At 35.5% G+C, this 20,091-nt stretch overlaps 1 long non-coding RNA gene across 1 annotated transcript; it reads right to left on the reverse strand.

Annotated features, from left to right (window-relative positions):
* Window positions 1-221: 221 nt before the first annotated feature.
* LOC149201440 (uncharacterized) lies at window positions 222-19,148 on the reverse strand. Its single transcript, XR_016253870.1, has 3 exons — window positions 17,683-19,148; window positions 17,518-17,576; window positions 222-568 (listed from the first exon to the last, which is right to left on the reverse strand). It is a non-coding gene; the product is annotated as an uncharacterized LOC149201440 (long non-coding RNA).
* Window positions 19,149-20,091: the final 943 nt, after the last annotated feature.

Genomic DNA, 20,091 nt, shown 5'->3' on the forward strand with positions numbered 1-20,091 from the left:
AAACTAGAGAACTATACATGTTTCTAATAATAAAAGAAGAAAAATCAAAGTCTCAAGCCTTGATTAATTATATTGACTATTATAGAATGAAAAAAAACACCATGAAAGAAGAAAATATACTGTTTTCATGAGGAAATAAAAAGATTTTGTACATAGAACTTCATAGACAAAATGACAGTAATCCAATTATATCAAGAAAAAATAAATATATTAAACATGGGAACGGTGGAAAACCATTGTTATACAATTAAGGCACTCAACCATAATATAAATAATAAGTAAAAAAATCCATCGTCGTGGAATGGAATTCAAACCCTTGTCGGCTATAGTGATAGTTGGACCCTTCTAAGGTAGAAAACAATCCATTTGAAATAATTGAAGGAAATTGTGTATATGGATTTTGAATAAACAAAATTAGAGTTTCCATGCCCTATCTTGGGTACACAAAGGTATGAAATTGGAAGGAATTCAACTGGTGGGACATTGGAACAAGAATTAAGTGTTGAAAAACAAGTTAAGATCTTAAACCCAACGAACAAACTTCCTCCATTAGATTAGGAATCCATACCTGCGATACACGCACTATTTGGAGTTAGAACCCTTGATAAACAAACAATTAAAATAACTAAAATTTTAACAGAAGGAAAATCCCATATAAATTATCTATTAGCATTATAACCACACCCTCACACTAAAATCTTATGCACCAAAGTACAAGGGAACTCATTAAAATGATACAATGAATAATTCATAAATGAAAAACTAACTCAAAAATAGGAATCAAATCATAATTGTGAATGAGATAAAATCCTGAGATAAATTCCCAATTAATGTCTCTAGAATGAAATTCAAGTGATGGGGTCATTACAACAGTAATAATAATCACCTCAAAATTTAAGGGAAGTGAGAAATGACCTTGAAACTAGAAAATTCATCATGTTCTCCCTTGGAGAGCGATTGAGTATACATGAGAAATGAAAAAAGAAGTGGGTATGACCCAAAACCCTCATCCATAACCAGTAAATTGAGCGGCATAAAGTATTAAGCAAGTTTGTAAGTAAGATAATTACGGAAATCCTTGTCGAAAAGCCACATTATATAATATCCCAAAACATTACTCACCAGAACTTGAAATGCAACAAAGGGTTTGGTGAGAATCATAATAAAGTTATCAATGAAGAAAATCCTTAAGATTCAGAATGCAAGGATTAGGGGAAATACCTTTGTGGCTACAGTGGGAATAATGTAACCCTAACTCAAATCTGAGTTCCTTTGTCGAAATAAAAAGCTTGGGTTTCATGGGAATTGATACTAAGACGTCAAGGCCATTATACATGCCTTGCAACTATTCCAATTAGTTGGAAAATAATGAAAATGGGAAAATGGAAATAAATTTTTAGAGAGTCATGGTAATACTAAACTAACCTGATTAAGGGTTGGGTAACCTCAAGAACTCAGTGAGTGGAGGTAGAATTCCCGTGGTTATTCCTAAATCCATTATCTCACTTAAATTATGATGCATATGACATACATTTAAGAGGATTAGAGTATATACATTGCAAATAAATACCAAATGACCAATAGAAAGAAACATTATAAGTTTCACCTTAAAAACCTTACAAAAGAAGAGAGTGGCCATTTACTAGTTTCGAGCACTAGAATTATAGTTGCAACACCTTTTATCAATTCCTACAAGCATAGTAGCACCGCGACTACATGACAATGGAGAAAGGGCCATGATACCTAGCATAATTGTAGAGTGATTATTTGGTCGAATGACACAAAAAATGAATCGAAAAATGTGAGTTAAAGTAAACCGTAAGTTTTTTATTAACCGTAAAGAATTCCCACCATTGAATCTACACAATTGATATTATTCGGTAACAAATCCAGTACACCCAAACTATATGCAGGTCACATGGCTAGTGCGACATGCATGGTGTTCACTGGGGGAGAAATACCATACCATCTGTTTTCATATTGGGCGACAGATATTGAGGAAAAAATGACATAATATATTAAGCATATAATACAGGGTAAACAAATTTTATATGTTTTGTATAAAAAAATGGAGTTCAAAGTTAATGAAAAAATATAAAGGGGTATAAAAATGTTAATGTAAAAAAAGATACCTACAATATCCACTGAAAGTAGGGGTTTTTTAAATTGGGAACGTGTATTGGGTTCATATTGGTAGGGGGTTAAATAAATATATTTTTAAAGGTATTTTCCAATATGTAGTCTAATTTGGCATATTTTTTAGTATGCCGCAAACACATGTGCTATGTCAAAGGTTCATTGAGTGAAACCCCCATGGTAATGTACCAATAAAATCGATATGCCAAGTATGAGTAACGGTGGCCTCCATTTAAATGTTATCCCACACGTTTCAAACAACTCATTACTTCAACATATAATATCAAATGTCTACAAGGACATGCATTAAGTGATAATAGATACGCCTTGAGGGTTTCAAACAATATGAATGGGAATGATATAACATATATGTGGCTATGTTGTATAAAGTCTTCAGAAGGACCATTTATATATAGGGTTATAATGGAAAGTGCAACAATTCTAATAACTAACAACCTTAATCCTTTATGCAGTTAAATGATGATGAGATAATTGTAACTCAACAGTAAGGTATACCATCCATCACATTAAAGTATTAAACATTGTAAGAACTAATGGGGAACTATGAAAACCCCAAACCATTTTGCGTCAATGGATTTGAAGAAAAAATTATTGATAGATTATATGGTAAAATACATATTGAATGATTGTAATGGTCATGTTGGACCTTTGTCTTACTATAATAGCATTGAGAATATATTTTTTTAGTACATAAATTGGGTATGTTACATATGGTATCATAGTCGTAGGATCAAAACTAGGCCTAAGGGAAAACCATAGTGAAAAATAAAAGAGAGAAAATATAGAAGTTAAAGTGTGTCATGTAAGCTAATGTGTGTTGGCTGTTGAAAATAAGGTACAAGTCTAAGAAACATACAAAGTACAAAGTGGTATAAGCCTCGAATCAGCCTCATGCTGAATGAGGAGAGGTTTAGGTGGAGTTGGGAGGGGAAGATACACCTCCAATAAATTAGTTCTTGGATATAGTAAGATATTTATGACAAGAATTGGTGAACATCATCGTTGGTCATGAACATTCATTGAAGGAAAGCGAGAAACAAGAAAATATGTTATAAAGGATTTGACTGAAAATTCAAGTCATAAACCTCTCTATGCAAAGGTAGATGGGGATAAGGAAGATCCCTTGAAGGGGAAAAGTTGTGACCATGAGAATGACAAATCTGAAAGTGAAAATGATTCTAATAAAACATAATCAAGTAGATCCAGAAAGAAAAATAAAATTAAACTCCAGGGAGAGTTCAAAAAGATAATACCCCCTAACTTTTATGGAAAGAAGGAGAAGATGTAGAAGCGTGACTTCTAAATATTACTAAGTGTTTCCAATTCTATGAATTTGATAGTAACTTAAAATCTAGATGAGAAATTTACCAGTTGTAAGGGAAAGCTGATTTATGGTGGGAAGAAGCAAAAACTATGCATAATCTTGGGGAGAAAGCAATTTCATGGGAGGAATTCGAAAAATAGTTCAAATCCAGGTACTTAATTGAGAGGCACTATGATGATTATGCTAAGGAATTCCATGATTTAAGATTAGGACAACTAAGTATGGATGAGTTTGTTGCAAACTTTACCAATTTGTTATGATATGTTCCCTCCATTAAGGAGGAGGAAGCAAAAGTACAATTATTTTTAAAATTCTTAGAAATTTTGTGTAAAAAAAGGATTGAATTTGATAATACTAAGACTATGGATAAAGTAGTAAGAAAGGAAATATTTTGTTATCAGCAGCTTAAAAATAAGAGTGAAGATTCAAAGTCCTGGTCAAATAAAGATAAATATAAATCTACAAGATGAATAAAGAAGCAAAACTTCTCTCTCATGAAGAATTTTTGGAAAGATCAATAGTGAAATAAGTTTAGCAAGAATAGTCTACCCCAACCTACACAATCACAAACTGGTTAAAGAAAAATAGAGCTAAAAAATAGGGGGGTAATAGGTGGAAAGGAGAGATAACTTTTAAAATGTGGGGGGTGTGGAGAACTTCACTTGCTACAAAATTATACACACGAGATCATATCTACTCAAAATGAACAAACTATCCATAAAGAAATTACAATAAATGGTATTGAAAGAAACATTAAAAATATCAATGTCGCACTAGAATACAGACAAGTGGAGCATCAATCCACCATGATTGAAATTGAAGGTAAAATACTAGACTGGTCTGTATTTGTACTTGTATATCCAAGATATAGTCTTAGCTACATTAGTCCAAAATTGGTGGGAAAATGCAAATTAAGATTTGAAAATTTAAAAAATGCATAGTTAGTACACCAAGCAACAGGTACAAAGAGGAAAGTTACCAACTACATCAAAAAGTGTCCTATACAATTAAATGGCTACGAAACTAAAGTGAATATAAGCATACTTCCTTTAGGTTCCTATAATTTGTTGATAGGCATGGATTGGTTAGAGAAAAATAGAGTTGTAATAAATTATTTAGAGAAAATTGTGAGTTTCATAAATGATGAAGGAATTGAACAACTGATAAGAGGCATACACGTGACTATTTCTGTCAGATAAATTTCATCCTTATAACTGAAAAGGAGTGCTTGGAAAGGTTGTAAACTATTTTTTTTCCAAATTGATGAAATTAGTGAGAAAATACAAGTTTGAAAAATAGATGAGCTAGTTGTAATCAAAGAATTTAAAGATATATTCCAATACTAAATTCTATGATTACCACCAACAAGGGACATAGACGATTCAATTGATTTGATACCAAGAACCACTCTAGTAACAAAATCATTTTATAGAATGATAATTCCTAAATTACTAGAATTAAAAATGCAATTGCAGGAGTTTTTAGGTAAATTTTATGTCTGACCAAGTGTTTCCTGTTGGGGAGCCCTAGTATTGTTTATGAAAAAGAAAGATGGCACATTTAGGATGTGATAGATTACTGGCAATTGAATAATTTAACTATCAAGGACAAATATCTGTTACCCTGCATTGATGATATGTTTGATTAAGTTAGAGGGGAAAAAGTGTTCTCAAATATTAATTTGAGATTAGGATATCACCAATTAAGGATAAAATACAAAAGCATACACAAAACAATATTCTACACAAGGTATGGACACTACAAATTTGTAGTAATACCATTCCGTCTTACCAATGCACCTGCAACTTTTATGTGTTTAAGGAACAATGTATTACCAATGCACCTATATATATTTATATTGGTCATCATATATGTATCTTGGTGTGTTTGAAAAAATCAATAAGAACATGAAGAACATTTAAGAATAGTGCTGCAAACTTTAAGAGAACACTATTCGTATGCAAAATTCAGCAAATGTGATATCTACAAAGACAAAATATAATATTTGGGTCATGTTATTTCTAAAGAATGATTATATATTGATCTTGAAAAGGTTAATGCCATTTTAAATTGGCAAATACCTAAGGATGTGTCATATATCATGTCCTTCATGGGTATCACTGAGTATTATAGAAGGTTCATTGAAGGATTTTCCAAATTGGCTTATCCTAACATTTTTTTTACAAAATAAAAAACATAAATTTGAATGTATTGCCAAATGTCAACAAAGTTTTGACAAATTAAAACATTTGTTATTAGTAGCACCTATTCTAAAGATTGTGGATACAGAAAAATAATTTGTAGCATGTATTGATGCATGTCTTGAAGGGTTGGGTGGTGTTTTAATGCAAGAAATTTGTGGTTGCATATGAGTAAAGAAAATTAAAACCACATGAAAGAAATTATGTTGTTTATGACATAGAAATAGTTGTTATACATACTTTAAAAATGTGGAGGCACTACTTATTGGACAAAAAAATTACACTTTTTACTGACCACGTTAGTCTAAAATATGTTTTCATTCAATTTGATTTAAGTGCTCGAGTTTCACATAATGCATATTAAAGGAAAGCATAAGAAACTAGCATATTTTTTAAGAAGGAATGTAAATAAACTAATGGAAATTGTTGTTAGTAGTGCTAAAACAAATATTTTAGAACAAATCAGAATTTGATCATAAAAGATGAATTTTATCTTGAAATACAACTCAAATTGTAGAAAAAAATAGTACCTAGTTATGCAGAGAATTCAAAAATATTGTTAACATATAGGAACATAATTTACGTTCCTAATGAAATTATAATAAAGCATACAATCTTGGATGAACATCACCAGAAACCTTTTTTAGAACATCTGAGATATCAAAAAAAATTTTTAGCTTTAAGGAAAGAATTTCATTGGTCTGGTATGAAGAGAGAAATGACAAATTATTTGGCCAAATGTTAGAGTGCCAGTATGTGAAGGTAGAGCACCAACATCCAGTTAGACTACTAAACCCATTACCCATTATGGAATGGAAATGGGTGGTTATTTCCTTATATTTTATCAATGGCCTTCCAACAAATAGAAGGCAACATGACTCTATTATGGTTTTTGTAGAAAAATTAAGTAAAGTAGCACATTTCATACATGTTAACTCTATATTTGGAATAGAAAATATTGTAGATATATTCATGAAGGAAATATTTTAGTTACAATGCATACTAAAAGTGGTGATATCTGATAGAGATTCTAAATTCACTTCCAACTTTTGGTAGACATTGTTTATAGGAATGGGCATGCAACTCAACTTTAATACTACCTATCCTCCCCCAAACAAATGGATAAATAGAGAGAAAAACAAGATATTAGAAGACATGCTAAGAATGTATGTTATGGATAGACCCACCAAGTGGGGGGGTTTATTGCATGGAAAAATTTCATATAGTAACAACTATCATGCATCTATAAAGATGAGCCCATTTGAAGAAATGTATGGAAGGAAAATCCATAGTCCCTTAAGTTGGTGTCAACCTGAAGATAAATTGATATTGTTCATTGATGTTCTTCAAGAAATGGAATAGGTAGTGAAAAAAATATGACAAAATTTGAAAATTGTATAAGACAAACAAAAAATCTATTCAGATAAAAAAAGAATGCACAAAGAATTCAAAGTAGGAGAAAATGTGTATGTAAAAGTGAAACCAAGGAAGAACACTTTGAGACTAATAACTTGTGCAAAAATAGCACCAATGTTCTATGGCACCTTCTAGATTTTAGGCAGAGTTAGGTGAATATAAAAGTGCATAATGTTTTTCATGTCTCTTTATTGAAGAAATCTGTTCATATGGCTCTCACATGATCGATTGGAATGTGGTATAGGTGGAACCAGAAGGATATTTTTAGGTAGAAACACTACACATCTTAGATCAGTGGTAAAACATGCTTTGAAATCAAGCCATCACCTAGGTTAAGGTTTAATCTAAGCACTTTACCCTAGAGGAAGCCACCTGGGAGATGCTCGAATCATTTTCAACATTGTTCAAAGAGGAAGATAAATGAAAGAAAAAAACTGAGGATGGTGTTTATTTTTTGGGGGGGGATGTCAAACCCCTATGTTTTTCTTTTTAAACATTGACTATTTTTAGACTTTGAACTATTATTGGATTGAATGGCTATGGGACCGACGATGGAAATTATGTGATGATGTAATTATTTTATTATTATTTGAGTTAATAAATAAATTATTTGTAAATATTCAGGAAGGAGCACTAGAGTTTTAGAATAATTTTTGTCAGGTTATGAAAAATTGTTGGTGGTTAAAGTCCACATGATGAACCTTCCCTAAAAGTCTCCTAAAAATACATAGGATAAAACAATTAAAAATATTAACATAATGGGAGAGATATTATGTTAATCACTTAGTTGGAGATAAATACTAAGTGGGGTGGAATAAAGCACAATAGTAGATAAAGGTGTGATTTAAAGAAAAAGCTTTTTCAAAAAACTGAAATAAAAATGCCTAGGAAAAACATTGGAAAACTTTAAAGAAGGATGATGCAAAAAAACATCTTGGGAATAAATCTATTAAATAAATCACATAGGAACCAAATAGGTTGTTGATTCTTGATGGCAAGAAGGTCTTAGATCAAGAGAACTATTGGAGGTAGTTCAAAATTGGGTGGGATGTGCTTTGTTCTTGAATATTCCACAAGCATTTTTGTTACAGGTAACAATTTATTCTTTTATATTCCCTGTGTATTTATGAATTTGTTTAAGATAAAATGGTTGATTGAGGATTTATTATATAGAATTAAAATTCATAAGTATCAATCATTTGTTGTAGAATTATTGTCAAAAAATATTTTAATGAATGCAAGACATGGCTAAAGTGTCACTGTAACTTATATTTTTTTACAGTTTGACGATGAAAGAAAGTTGAATTTTTCTCGCATGATGATTTTTTTTGTTAAGCTTAGCAGGACCCTCCATTTTCTATTTATAAATGGAAAATTTACACCACATATATATGCTAGGTGGCCTCAACTTTCCCATTGGGAAACCAATTCTGTTGGCCACCTATCCTCGTTCTAAGCCATCCAAAAACAATAAATTTTTAGTCTTTATAACCAAGCTATATATGTCTGAGTTTCATGACAAGACGGTATATGTCTATCTATAATAAGCATGCATAATGTAAAGTAAATTCTACCTGCATAAAAAAAGAAGAAGAAACCAGATTAACTAACTATCCCTACTACTCTTCCGATGTTGATTCCACTAGTGCCTGATCCTTAATAGTTTCCCCAGGCATCTCATTCAGTTCAATGGTGCATGGGATGTGTGTTTGAATTATATCTATTCGGATGTCCTTCTTGTGGAGCTGGAATAGGATTCGCTACAAATCCTATTTTTAGTTGGGCATGTCTTGGAGGGACAGAGCCATCCCCACCGATATTTGTTCCATGGCCTTCCCCAGCAAGATTTTCATAAGCCAATAGAGATATAAGGTCTGTTTGAATTGGGTTATCCTTCCTCTAGTATTCCCAGGATCGGGACTAATGTCCTCTTGTTCTCTATCTCCTCCTTTGTCTCACTATTTTGCTTAATTTCCTCCTCCCATTCTTCCAACATATTACAGATTCCTACATTTGTTCCCTCCTGGTATGTCGCAGCAGCTTCACTAATGAGATGTTCAACTGACTTCCTTCCTCTTCGTGGTTCCAATGTGCTTGGATCTTTGGCCTTTGGAGGCTCCCTCCCTTGTCTTTCGTGACGCCTTCTCCACTCTATTCAAAATCCATTCTCGCTCCTCAGATGTTGTCGATGATTCCAACACCTTCCTGCTCTAATGCTCCAACTCCAAACTCTGCAAACCATAATACAATTCACCCTCACTGTCTTTTCTTAATTACTACACCACCCTCCTCATCCCTGTCATGCCTGTCACCTGTCCCACCACCCTTGCATGTACTCATGCGAAGGGCCACCGCACTCATCACCTTGAGCATGTGGGGGGTGGTGGATGATACCTTTCCCTTACTCTTCATAACTATTCGTCGTCCCTGCCAACCTCCGCACACACCCCGATTAGGGTTTTGGTTGTTTGGGTTCCAATTTTCCTAGCTTTGCCTATAATATTGGTCTAGTATTTCCTCCAAGGCTTCAAACCTCTCATCCCTAGGCTGTATCAGCCATAATTTTTCCAACGGGCCATTTTGTTTATTGCATCCCCAGTTTTCTAGAAAGTCAGCTGCTTTATTCCCTTCCCGTCTTACATGTCCGACCATTATATAGTTAAACTTATGGATAAGCTCCCCTATCTCTTGTATAAGGCACATTTTCCACCAAATTTGGCTCAGTTTATCCCATGTGGTGCCATTTTTTAGTTTCGCTAAGGTGGTTGTGACCAAACTAGAGTCACCTTCCACAACTACATTTTAGTATCCCATGTTTACAAGTATTCGAAGTCCTTGTCCAGTTGCAACAAATTTTACCACCTTGTTTCTTGCTATCCCACACGAGTCAGCATATATGAACCGCATGTTAGCTTGATTGTCTCTGAAGACGCCACCAAGGCCTACTGCTCGTGAGTTCCCTTTTGAAGCCCCATAGGCATTAAGTTTTATGAAATCTTCTCCTGGGGTAGTGAATTGAGAGTGGGAACCTATACTCGTCCTGTCTTTCTCCAAGAAGTTGGGGCCAGTATTTCCATTGTTAGGTTAAGTTTTCTTAGGATTCTGGCTTCCTAGGGGGGAACTTGCCAATCTTCAAGGCTCCATTGTCCTGCTAATATGGTTTCTCTAATGTTTCTAACTATTCCTTCATACACCTGATCTTGGGGTAATGTTTTGTTTTTGAATACTCTGTGATTTCTTTCTTTCCATATGGCCCATAGGTTTAAACCTAAAGCCAATCCCCATGCTCGATTTAGTACTAGGCTTGAGAAAATATTTTTGTTGCATATAAGGATTGTTTCCTTTATGTTTTGGAAGTCCCTATCCACCCTTTCGAATAATCCTTGCATCTAATCCCATTTCTGTTCCGCAAACGGGTAGGTATTAAGCATATGCTCCATATCCTCTCTGTTTTGCTGACACAGCCAGCATAGGGATCGACCCTGAATTCCCATTTTCTGAAGTTGGTCCCATGTTAGGATCCTCCATTTTTATACCAACCATAGGAAATGGGCTACCTTTAGCCACCACCCTCCCTTCCAATTTTTTTTCCAAAGAATTCCTTACCCATCTTGAGCTTGTTCTATTTTCAAGTCATACGCTTATTTGTTGGTGAAGGTACCTTTCATGGTGTGGCCCCATGTCAGAATGTCCAGGTCATTTCTAATCATTATTTTTCTTGATCTCATTTATTTTTTGAACTCTTCCCATTGCTTTGTCTTTATACCTTGGCCCCAATATTTCTTCTTCTTCCATCTCCTCTACTTTCCTATTCCGTGATCCTCATTCCAAAATTGATCTACATATTGGATGTTGTTATCATTGGTAAATCTATATATGTCTCTGAAGTCTTGCCTATTTATTAGTCTTTCTCTTTGCTTCCATGAGTCCTGCCAAAATCTTATTGTTCTTCCATTGCGAATTTCCCAAGAAGAAGGCTGGTTTATAAGGTACTTATTTTGGCTTGTCAAGTTCCATATTGTTGACCCTTTAGGGGGGTCTCAATACTGCAGTATATCATATGTTCTCTCTGTCATATAATATTTTATTGTCCATATTTGTTTCCATAAGTCCCTTCCCCCCTAGCCATATCCACCGTAATTTTTCTCCCATTACATGGCTTAAAGTGTAGGGGTCTCTGAGGCCAAGCCCTCCTTCCATTTTTTTTTTACCAATCCCTTCCAAGATATAAGGGCCCATTTTTTTTTCTATTTAGCCCCTCCCCATAGGATTTTTTTGAATATATCGACCATTTTGGAGTACGCCCCATTAGCGGCCACCATGCCTGAAAGTTGGTATATGGGAATTGATTGGAGCACTGCTTTTTGAAGGAAAGTTCTGCTTCTTAGGTTGAGGAATCTAACAACCCAGCGGCCTAACCTTCCTTGTAGCTTCTGAAGGATCTGCTGCCAGCATGAAAGTTTTAGAGAGTTTTCCGATAGAGGCATGCCCAAGTATTTAGTGGGGAGGTTGCCAATACTGAACCCCAGGATCCTAGCTAGATAGGTCTTAACATTTCCTTGGGTGTTGAAGAAGAAGGTACATGATTTTTCATTGTTTATTTGGGTCCCCGATGCCTTCATGAAAGTATTTAGAGTTTCTTTAATTCTATGGGCTTCTCTAAGAGTTACTTGGCAAAAAGCATGATGTTGTCAACGAATTGTTGGTGGGTTATGGCTAGATCATTCCCCCAAATACTTAGGCCTTTAGTCCTAGACTCCTAGGATTCGTTTTTAATGTATCATCCTAGATCTTCAGCAGCAATGATGAACAAGAAAGGTGATAATGGGTCTCGTTGTCTCCGACCCCAGGAAGGGTTAAAGGTTTGGGTAGGAGTCCCATTAAATAGAATAGATATGATAGGGGTGGATATCATAGTAGCATTGATCCAATTTATCTATTTGTGGTTAGATCCATAGGCTCTAAGGATGCTCTTCAAGTATTCCCAGATTAACCGATCATAGACCTTAGATAAGTCAAGCTTAATCATTATTCCAGCTAATTTTTTTCCTTGAGAAAATGGACTACCTCTTGAGAGGTTACCAGCCCATCCAAGGTTTTCCCTCCCTCAACAAATCCTGTCTTTTCCAGTGATATGATATTCAGCGAGAGAGCTTTTATCTGTTTAACAATAAGAGTGGCTATAATTTTGTATATGACATTACATAGGGCTATGGGGCAGAATCCCTGGGGATCTTCCGGTTTCAATGTCTTAGGAATGAGAGTTATATAAGTGGAGTTCAGAATGGGGCATACCTTTTGATTTCACCTTGATTACTCCATGAATTCCAGAATGTCCCTTCCCATGAAGTGCCATGTCGCTTGGAAGAATTCTGCTGTAAAACCATTCATCGAAGGGCCTTGTTTTTCTTCATACCCTTGATAATTTATTCCACCTCTTCAAGAGTAGTTGCTCTCATTAATGCAAGGTTTTGGTCCTGAGTGACCCTATGAGGTATATATTGAGACATTATTTGAATTGCTTCCGTTCTGCCTTCTTGTGGTTTTGATAAGAGATATTTGAAGTGGTTTACTAGAAGCTTCTCCATCACCTCATGTTGGACTCTACAGTTCCCCTCTTCATATTTTAGGGAGAATATTCTGTTGTTCTGGTGATGTTGGACCATGGCCTTGTGGAAAAATCGGGTCTTACGTTCCCCTTCTCTTAACCAGTTCACCCTCGATTTCTGTTTCCATAGGATCTCTTCATGTTTTATGCTTTCTTCCAGTTGACTTATTAACTAGCCCTCTTCTGTTGCTAGCTCTTATGATCTCCCTTCCTGGATGATTTTTTTTTGTACCTCTGTCATTCTTTGATTGAGATGCTTCTGGTCCTTCATGATATGCCAAAATTCTTCTTTATTCAATTTATTTAGTTTCTTCTTGATTTACCTGAGCTTTAATTGGAACGTATGCATGCAGTTCCTCCCTTGTTGTTTGCTCTACATCCACCATGCCTCAATTTTTTTAATTTTGGCCACGTCTCTTAGCTAGAAGGCTTCAAACCTAAAAGGTTGTTTTTTCAGGCTCACTTTCAGGCAGACTTCCAATCATATTGGCTAGTGGTCTGATCCCATCCTAGGAAGAAGCGAGGCTTCTATGGATATGTCTCTGCTTATAACATGTTCGAGTATTAGGAATCTATCCAATCTGGAAGCAATTTGATGATTCCCTCTTCTGTTATTCCAGGTGTGCACCCCATTGATTGTTGGGATGTCTACTAAGCATTGCTATGCTATGGTGTCACAAAATATCTCCATGTTTGTATCCATTCTTCTCATACCTCCATTTTTCTCTACTAGGGAAGTAATCATGTTGACGTCTCCTCCCACCACCCATAGGTCTTCCAGGTATATACTTCTTATTTTTGCCATGTTTTGGAGGAAATCGCTTCTTTCTTCAGGGATATAAGGTCCATATACTCCTGTGAGGAGCACCCAATCTTTCGATCCGATAACTCTAAATCTACCTGAGAGGATTCTAAGGAGGCTGACCCAGTCTTCAAACCATATTTCTCCTAGATTCCATATGATCGCCAACCCTCCTGCACTACCATTTGTGTCCTGGCCTATAACCTGGTACTGGGGTTTGACATTTTCCATAATTCCTTTCAGTTTTCTTTCACTGATTTTAGTTTCCTGTATTATCATTATACTTGGTCTATCTTTTTTCAATCTCTCTTTAAGGTATCTTTGTTTGCCTATGCTATTGAGGCCTCTTATGTTCCATGTTGTAATAATCATTTCAACAATTTTGGGGGTTGTTGAAAGACCCTGATAATGGCACTACTCTCCCTGAGTTTACTAGTAGTTCCCCCACCATCTGGATGGATTCATTCATTGGTTTTCTACCCCGTTTCTTCCCCCTTTTCCTAGGGTTCCTGATTCTTGCCCTTGTCTGCCTTGAGACCCTAGGTGCTCTGGTTGTGCGATAATAACAATTCCTTGTTTAACCTTATATTGCTGAAAGGTTTCCTTGTAGAGTTTCTTTTGATCTTCTAGAATGAAGCATTTGTCCAAATGTCTCCACTACTATAGTAAGAATTTCATCACTTTCTCTTCCACACTGAGATCTTCTTTCTAGGTATCGATCTCCATTGGGTTTTTCTCTACCATTTGCATGGTATTCTCCTCTCTTAAGTTTTCTGCTATCTCTTGTCTCTTTTTCTTGTTTCCTTCTGGCTCCTTCGTTTGCATGCTTTCCATCTCCTTGGTATTCTCCATGCTTGTCTCCTCCATTTCTTCCGCCTGAAGGGTGGATAATTTGTTATGGGTGTGTTGCTCTTTCTCATTTTGATTTTATTACTGATTACCGATTGGTTTTTGATTTCTTTTCCTTTTATGCATCTCCTAAAAGCCATCCCCATCTTCTCTTATCATTGCCTCTCCTGCCTCCTTCTTATTCTAATGGTTTTCTGGGTTATTTAATAGGCAAGCTCCATACATGTGGCCATATTCATGACACCGCCTACATATGAATGGGATATGTTCGTAGTCAAGGGGTTGTTGCCATATCTCATCATGATATTCTAACTCTATGTAGTCTGGTAGCGGCTCAGTGATATTCATGTACACAGATTCTTTCATAGGAGGTGTACCTACCTTTTCTTGTTGAGTCTACCACTTTGACGAATGTTCCAATCGAGTTGCGTATTCCTTCCAAGATTTAGGGGTCCCAAAAGTTCATTAGTAAATCAAAACTCTATACCTAGATGGGTGCTGCCATAATATTTTTTTGGTCTAGGTTATAACATTCCTCCCAGTGTATCATAAATAGGCCAGCATTGTTGAAGAAATATGGCCCATCTTCGAAAACCTTCTCCTTGTCTTCGAGGTTGGAAAAGATTACAGAGAAAAATACTTTCACCCCTAGCTTGAAGTCTATGTTCCCCTTTGGTTTCCACCGCTGGTGGATTCATTTGATCAATTCCTTCTTGGTTGGCCAAGCCCCAATAAACTTACATATCAGGTCATGGTCCTTCATATATCCTCTGTATTCCTCCAATTTATTGTTTGGTATAATAAATTGGGGTCTCTTGGTTGCTCTAGGAAGGCATTTTCCTCCCATCCTCGCTTACCATTTGGCTACCAAAACTGACATCCCTTTCCCACTGTTTTCGTTGCCTCCTACTGCGCCATGCTGACTCTTCTCCCCTGCACCAATGTTTTGGTAGGAGGGGATCTCCCCTGCCCCCCTGCCATACCACCCATGGCTACTATAAACAGTATTCCTTGTCACTTTTTCCTGTTGTTTCTTAGAAAGCAGGGGTTGGAGGTTTGTAAGGCCAAGTCCATGATGAAAAAACCCTAGCTACTCCCGCTCTCTTGCTCTTTGAAAATAATCTCTATATGCCTCGTATGATGACTTTTAATTATACACATTATTTCTATTTTAAAATGGGAATAAATAATAAGGTATTGTAAGTACATAAGAAGGGAATTAGCTATCAAAAAAATATTGCATGAATAGATGGAGATTATACATTCTATGATAGGCATTGGTGGAATGGACATGATATTTTATAGATATATTACAGTAGATATTATGGATAGTACTTTTTAATTACTATGGTAATGTCAATTGGAACTGAAAAGGGATTAGAAGCATGAATCTCTGAATATGAATGATCCTTTCAAAATTCTCTATTGAAGTATATGTATGAGATAGTTATAGAAACAATTTAATTAAACATTGTTCAAACTTATGTTTTGAACATTCCTATTGAGATCAAAAGTATGTAAGAGAATTGAAAGGATGAAATGCGGTAGAATAATATGTTTATCACTCCATAAATATACTAAATTGAGAGATAATGTAGATACAAAAGGAGATTGAAGCTACTTTCTATAAGAAGAGACAAAAGGACTAATTATTATTAGGCCCAAATTCATTATACAATTTTGTTTTTGAGTCTAGCCAATGAAAATAATTCAGAAAACCTATAATCTGCGCATTTTTTATTTCGATACTCTTTTATCTTAAGTAAAATTGAACGAAAAATCATAGGAAGGCTATTAACCTATTACTATGATACTCTCATAATCTCCTATGATGAATTTTACAACTCCTATATTCAACTAAGTTAGGAAAACACAAACTTGGGAACATTAAGAGTATAACACAAATCGAAAAAATTTGTAGAATCAATTCGACCAAATATATAAAAGAAAGAGTATAAAGATAATCGTGAATGAGAATCGAGAAACATAATCATATAGAAGGTGAATGAGAAAAGTATATGATGAGATACAAAACCCATTATACATTAGTCGGATAAATCTAATGAAGCTTTGCTTTGTACATATAAACAAACTTTTTTCCAAAGCCACAAAACTATACATGTTTATGATAATACAAGAATAAAAATAAAAATCCCGAGCCTTAATTAATTATATTAACTATTATAGAACGAAAAACAACATCACGAAGTAAAAAAGTAGTTTCCATGAGGATATAAAAAATGTTCTTACATAGAACTTCATAGACCAAATGGTATTGATCCAATTATATCAACAAAGAGTAAATAGATTAAACATGGCAACAGTGGTAAACCATTGTGATACATGGCCATAATTTAAATAATATGTAACAAATTCCACCGTTGTGGAATGGCGTTCAAACTGTTGTCACGTATAATGATAATTTCACCCTTCTAGTGTAGAAAACAATCCATTCAAAATAACTAATGGAAACCTTGCATAGGGTCATCGATTAAAAAAATTCATTGTTTCCATGCCATAGATTTAGTACACAGAGGTAAGAAATTGGAAGGAAGCTAACCTATAAGACATTAGAAGAAGAATTAAGTGTCGAAAAATAATTTAAGATATTTAACCCAATGAGAAAGCTTCCTCCATTAGACTAAGGAAAGCATGCATGTAATACACACGATTTTGAGTTAGAACCCTTGATAATCAAACAAGGAAAAGAATTAAAATGTGAGCACAAAGAAAAGCCCAGGTAGTAGTAAATCCATGCCCTTGCACTAAAACCATGTGCACTAGAGCACAAGGGAACTCACTAAAATGATACAAGTAACAAATTATAAAAGAGAGACAACTCATAAATAGTAATCAACTTAGAATTATGAATTCGATAGAGGGTGCTAAGGTTAGTTAAAACCCTAAGATAAATTCAAAATTAATGTCTCTAGAATGAAATTAGTGGATGGATTCATTACGACCGTAATAATAATCACCTTAAAATTTAAGGGAATTGAGACAACCTTGAAAATAGAAAATTCCCCAAGTTCTCCTTCATAGAACAATTGAGTGTACACGAGTCATGATCAAATAAGTGGGTATGACCCAAAACCCTCATCCATAACCGGTAAGTCGAACAATATAATGTATTAACCAAGCTTGTAAAGAAGATAATTACCAAAACCATTGCAAAAAGGCCACATTATGAAAGAGCCCAAAAACATTACTCGCCAGAATCTAAAACACAACAAACGGTTTGGTGAAAATCGAAATAAAAGTTAACAAAGAATAAAAGACTTAATATTTTCAACGTAAGGGTTAGGTGAACCATCTTCGTCGCTACCGTTGGAATAATGGAACCACAAGTCAAATATGAGTCCCTTCACCGAAATAACAAGCTTTGATTTCATAGGAACCGATACTGAGACCTTAAAGCCATTATACATGCCTGCCAACTACTCCAGTTAGATGGAAACAAATGAAAATGAATAAATTGAAATAAAATTTCAAAGAGTCGTGGTAATACCAAACCAACTCGATTAAGGGTTAGAGTAACCTCAAGAATTCAGGCCGCCGAGACCGAATGCCCATGGCTAGTCGTGAAATCATTGCCTCATTGTAACTACAATGCATACAACAGACATACGAGAGTCTTATAATGTATACATCGAAAATAAATACCGAATGAACAACGAAAAGACACCTTATAAGTTTCACCTAGAAAACCTTATCAAAGAAGAGAGCGACCATTTAGTAGTTTTGAACATTATAATGATAGTTGCCTTACCAAAGAAGAGAGCGACCATTTAGTAGTTTTGAACATTATAATGATAGTTGCAACAAATGACACATAAAATGAAACAAAAAATGTGAATTCAACCAAACCATAATGTTTTGATTAGCCCTAAAGAATTCCCACCATGGATCTACACAATTGATCTATGCATTTAACAAATCCAACATGCCCAAGCTAGGTGCAGGTCACATGGCCAGTGCTACATGGCAATAGAAGCAATATGCCATGTATGAATGTTGTGGCCTCCATCCAAACATGTTTCAAACAAATCATTATTAGTCCTTGCCCATGGCACTGCAAGGACTATAGCATTCGCTTGATCATTGACAAGCTTTTAAATTCTTTGTTGACCGTAAACTTTTATGCTTTAACCAAAGTTTATCGATGGAAATTTCGGTGTAAGAAACTTATAACCAAACTTGTGAATTCAACCTCTTATTTCAAGCCTCACGTGCCCCGATGTTATTTCAGCTGGGACAAGTTATTTTATCGTAAGTTTTTCAAAACAAATGTTTGAACAAGTTATTTTATGGTAATTTTTTCAAAACAATTGTCTCAACAAGTTATTTTACGCAAACTAGGAAAATTGGGGCAAGTAAACTATTTTATGCAAAGTTTTTAAAACTAAGAACACACTATCGACTATCCAAACCCTAAGCCTCCACTTCCAGTCGCAGCGGCATGCCACCGGCATGTTCTTCAGGCCACTTGTCACCTCATCTATCTCTTGTCCCCTCTTTGTTCCACTCAATACACACAATAAGCAATACACACAATATCTGTTGCCTCCTCTTCATTCCTCTTGCCCCTCCATGCTCATGTTAGCCCAGTGTTCTCTGCAATAGTTGAGCTTACATTTAATGCTATTCTTATCTCAACTTGCAGCTCCATAACACAAAGAATTGTCATGCCCTCCAAGCATTTGTGGAGTGATTTTGACAAACCTAGTACAGAGAATTGGCATGCCCTCCATGCAACTTGTGGAGTGATTTTGTTAGCCATAGCACAGAGAATTGGCATGCCCTCCATGGCACTTGTGAGGCACTTCTGGAGTGGTGCGCTTGTGGAGTGATTTTGACAGCCATGCCCTCTATGCACGTGCAGAGTGATTTTTTTTAGAAGAAAACAACAATGGTTTTACAAACAAAAATTGTTGTGATTCTTTTAAAGTTGTCATAATTCCTAATCTGCATCACACGATGGAACACAATGACAGAGGGATCTGAGCACGTGAAAAGAACAACACCTAAGGCATGCCAGACACACGAGGAAGTGGAGGGGGAAAGCTTCATCAAACTAATATGTTTCCAGAAGGAACTGAGAACTCTAGGGTGCACTGCTCAAGCTGGGGAATCATGGGGACCTTCTACTGGAAGACTTGGATGGAACCATGGTCTAGAGTATCGGTAGTGGTAAGTCTAATGGAATTTTAATGGCGAATAATGGTAATTTTAAGATCTATAATACCACGAATTCTTTGCTTGTGTCAGCGGGTTCGAATCTTGTATGGCAGAGTTGGGATCATCACATGCACACTCTACTGCTCGAGAAAGCGTTGAAAAGGGGGCAGGCGGTTGTTTCGAATTCATCTGCGACGAATACAAATGTTGGATCTTATAAGCTGGTTATGGAACCAGAAGGGTTGATTTTGTTCTACACAAGCTCAATCCAGGAGTCTTATTGGTCTATGGGGCTGCAAGGGCTAGACTACCAAGGTATTCTCAAGCCTTGCTTTTATAATTCCTCGTCTCTCACCTCCGAAGCCGTCTACACAGTTCAGAATTTGACGGTTTCGTTATATGAAACTATCGGAAAGGGTAAACAATTGCTCCTTAAATGACTGCCCCTACTATTGATGCTTTTGTTCGACCAAATCAAATGACTGTATTATTGAGGACAATACACTAGTACACTCAATTTAAGAGGGAAAAAAAGAGTTAAAAGGATTTGGGCACC

This window comes from Pinus tabuliformis, chromosome 2_1 (assembly GCF_031772625.1).
Source record: "Pinus tabuliformis cultivar Carrire ecotype Pingquan chromosome 2_1, CPIR1, whole genome shotgun sequence".
Lineage (NCBI taxonomy): Eukaryota > Viridiplantae > Streptophyta > Pinopsida > Pinales > Pinaceae > Pinus > Pinus tabuliformis.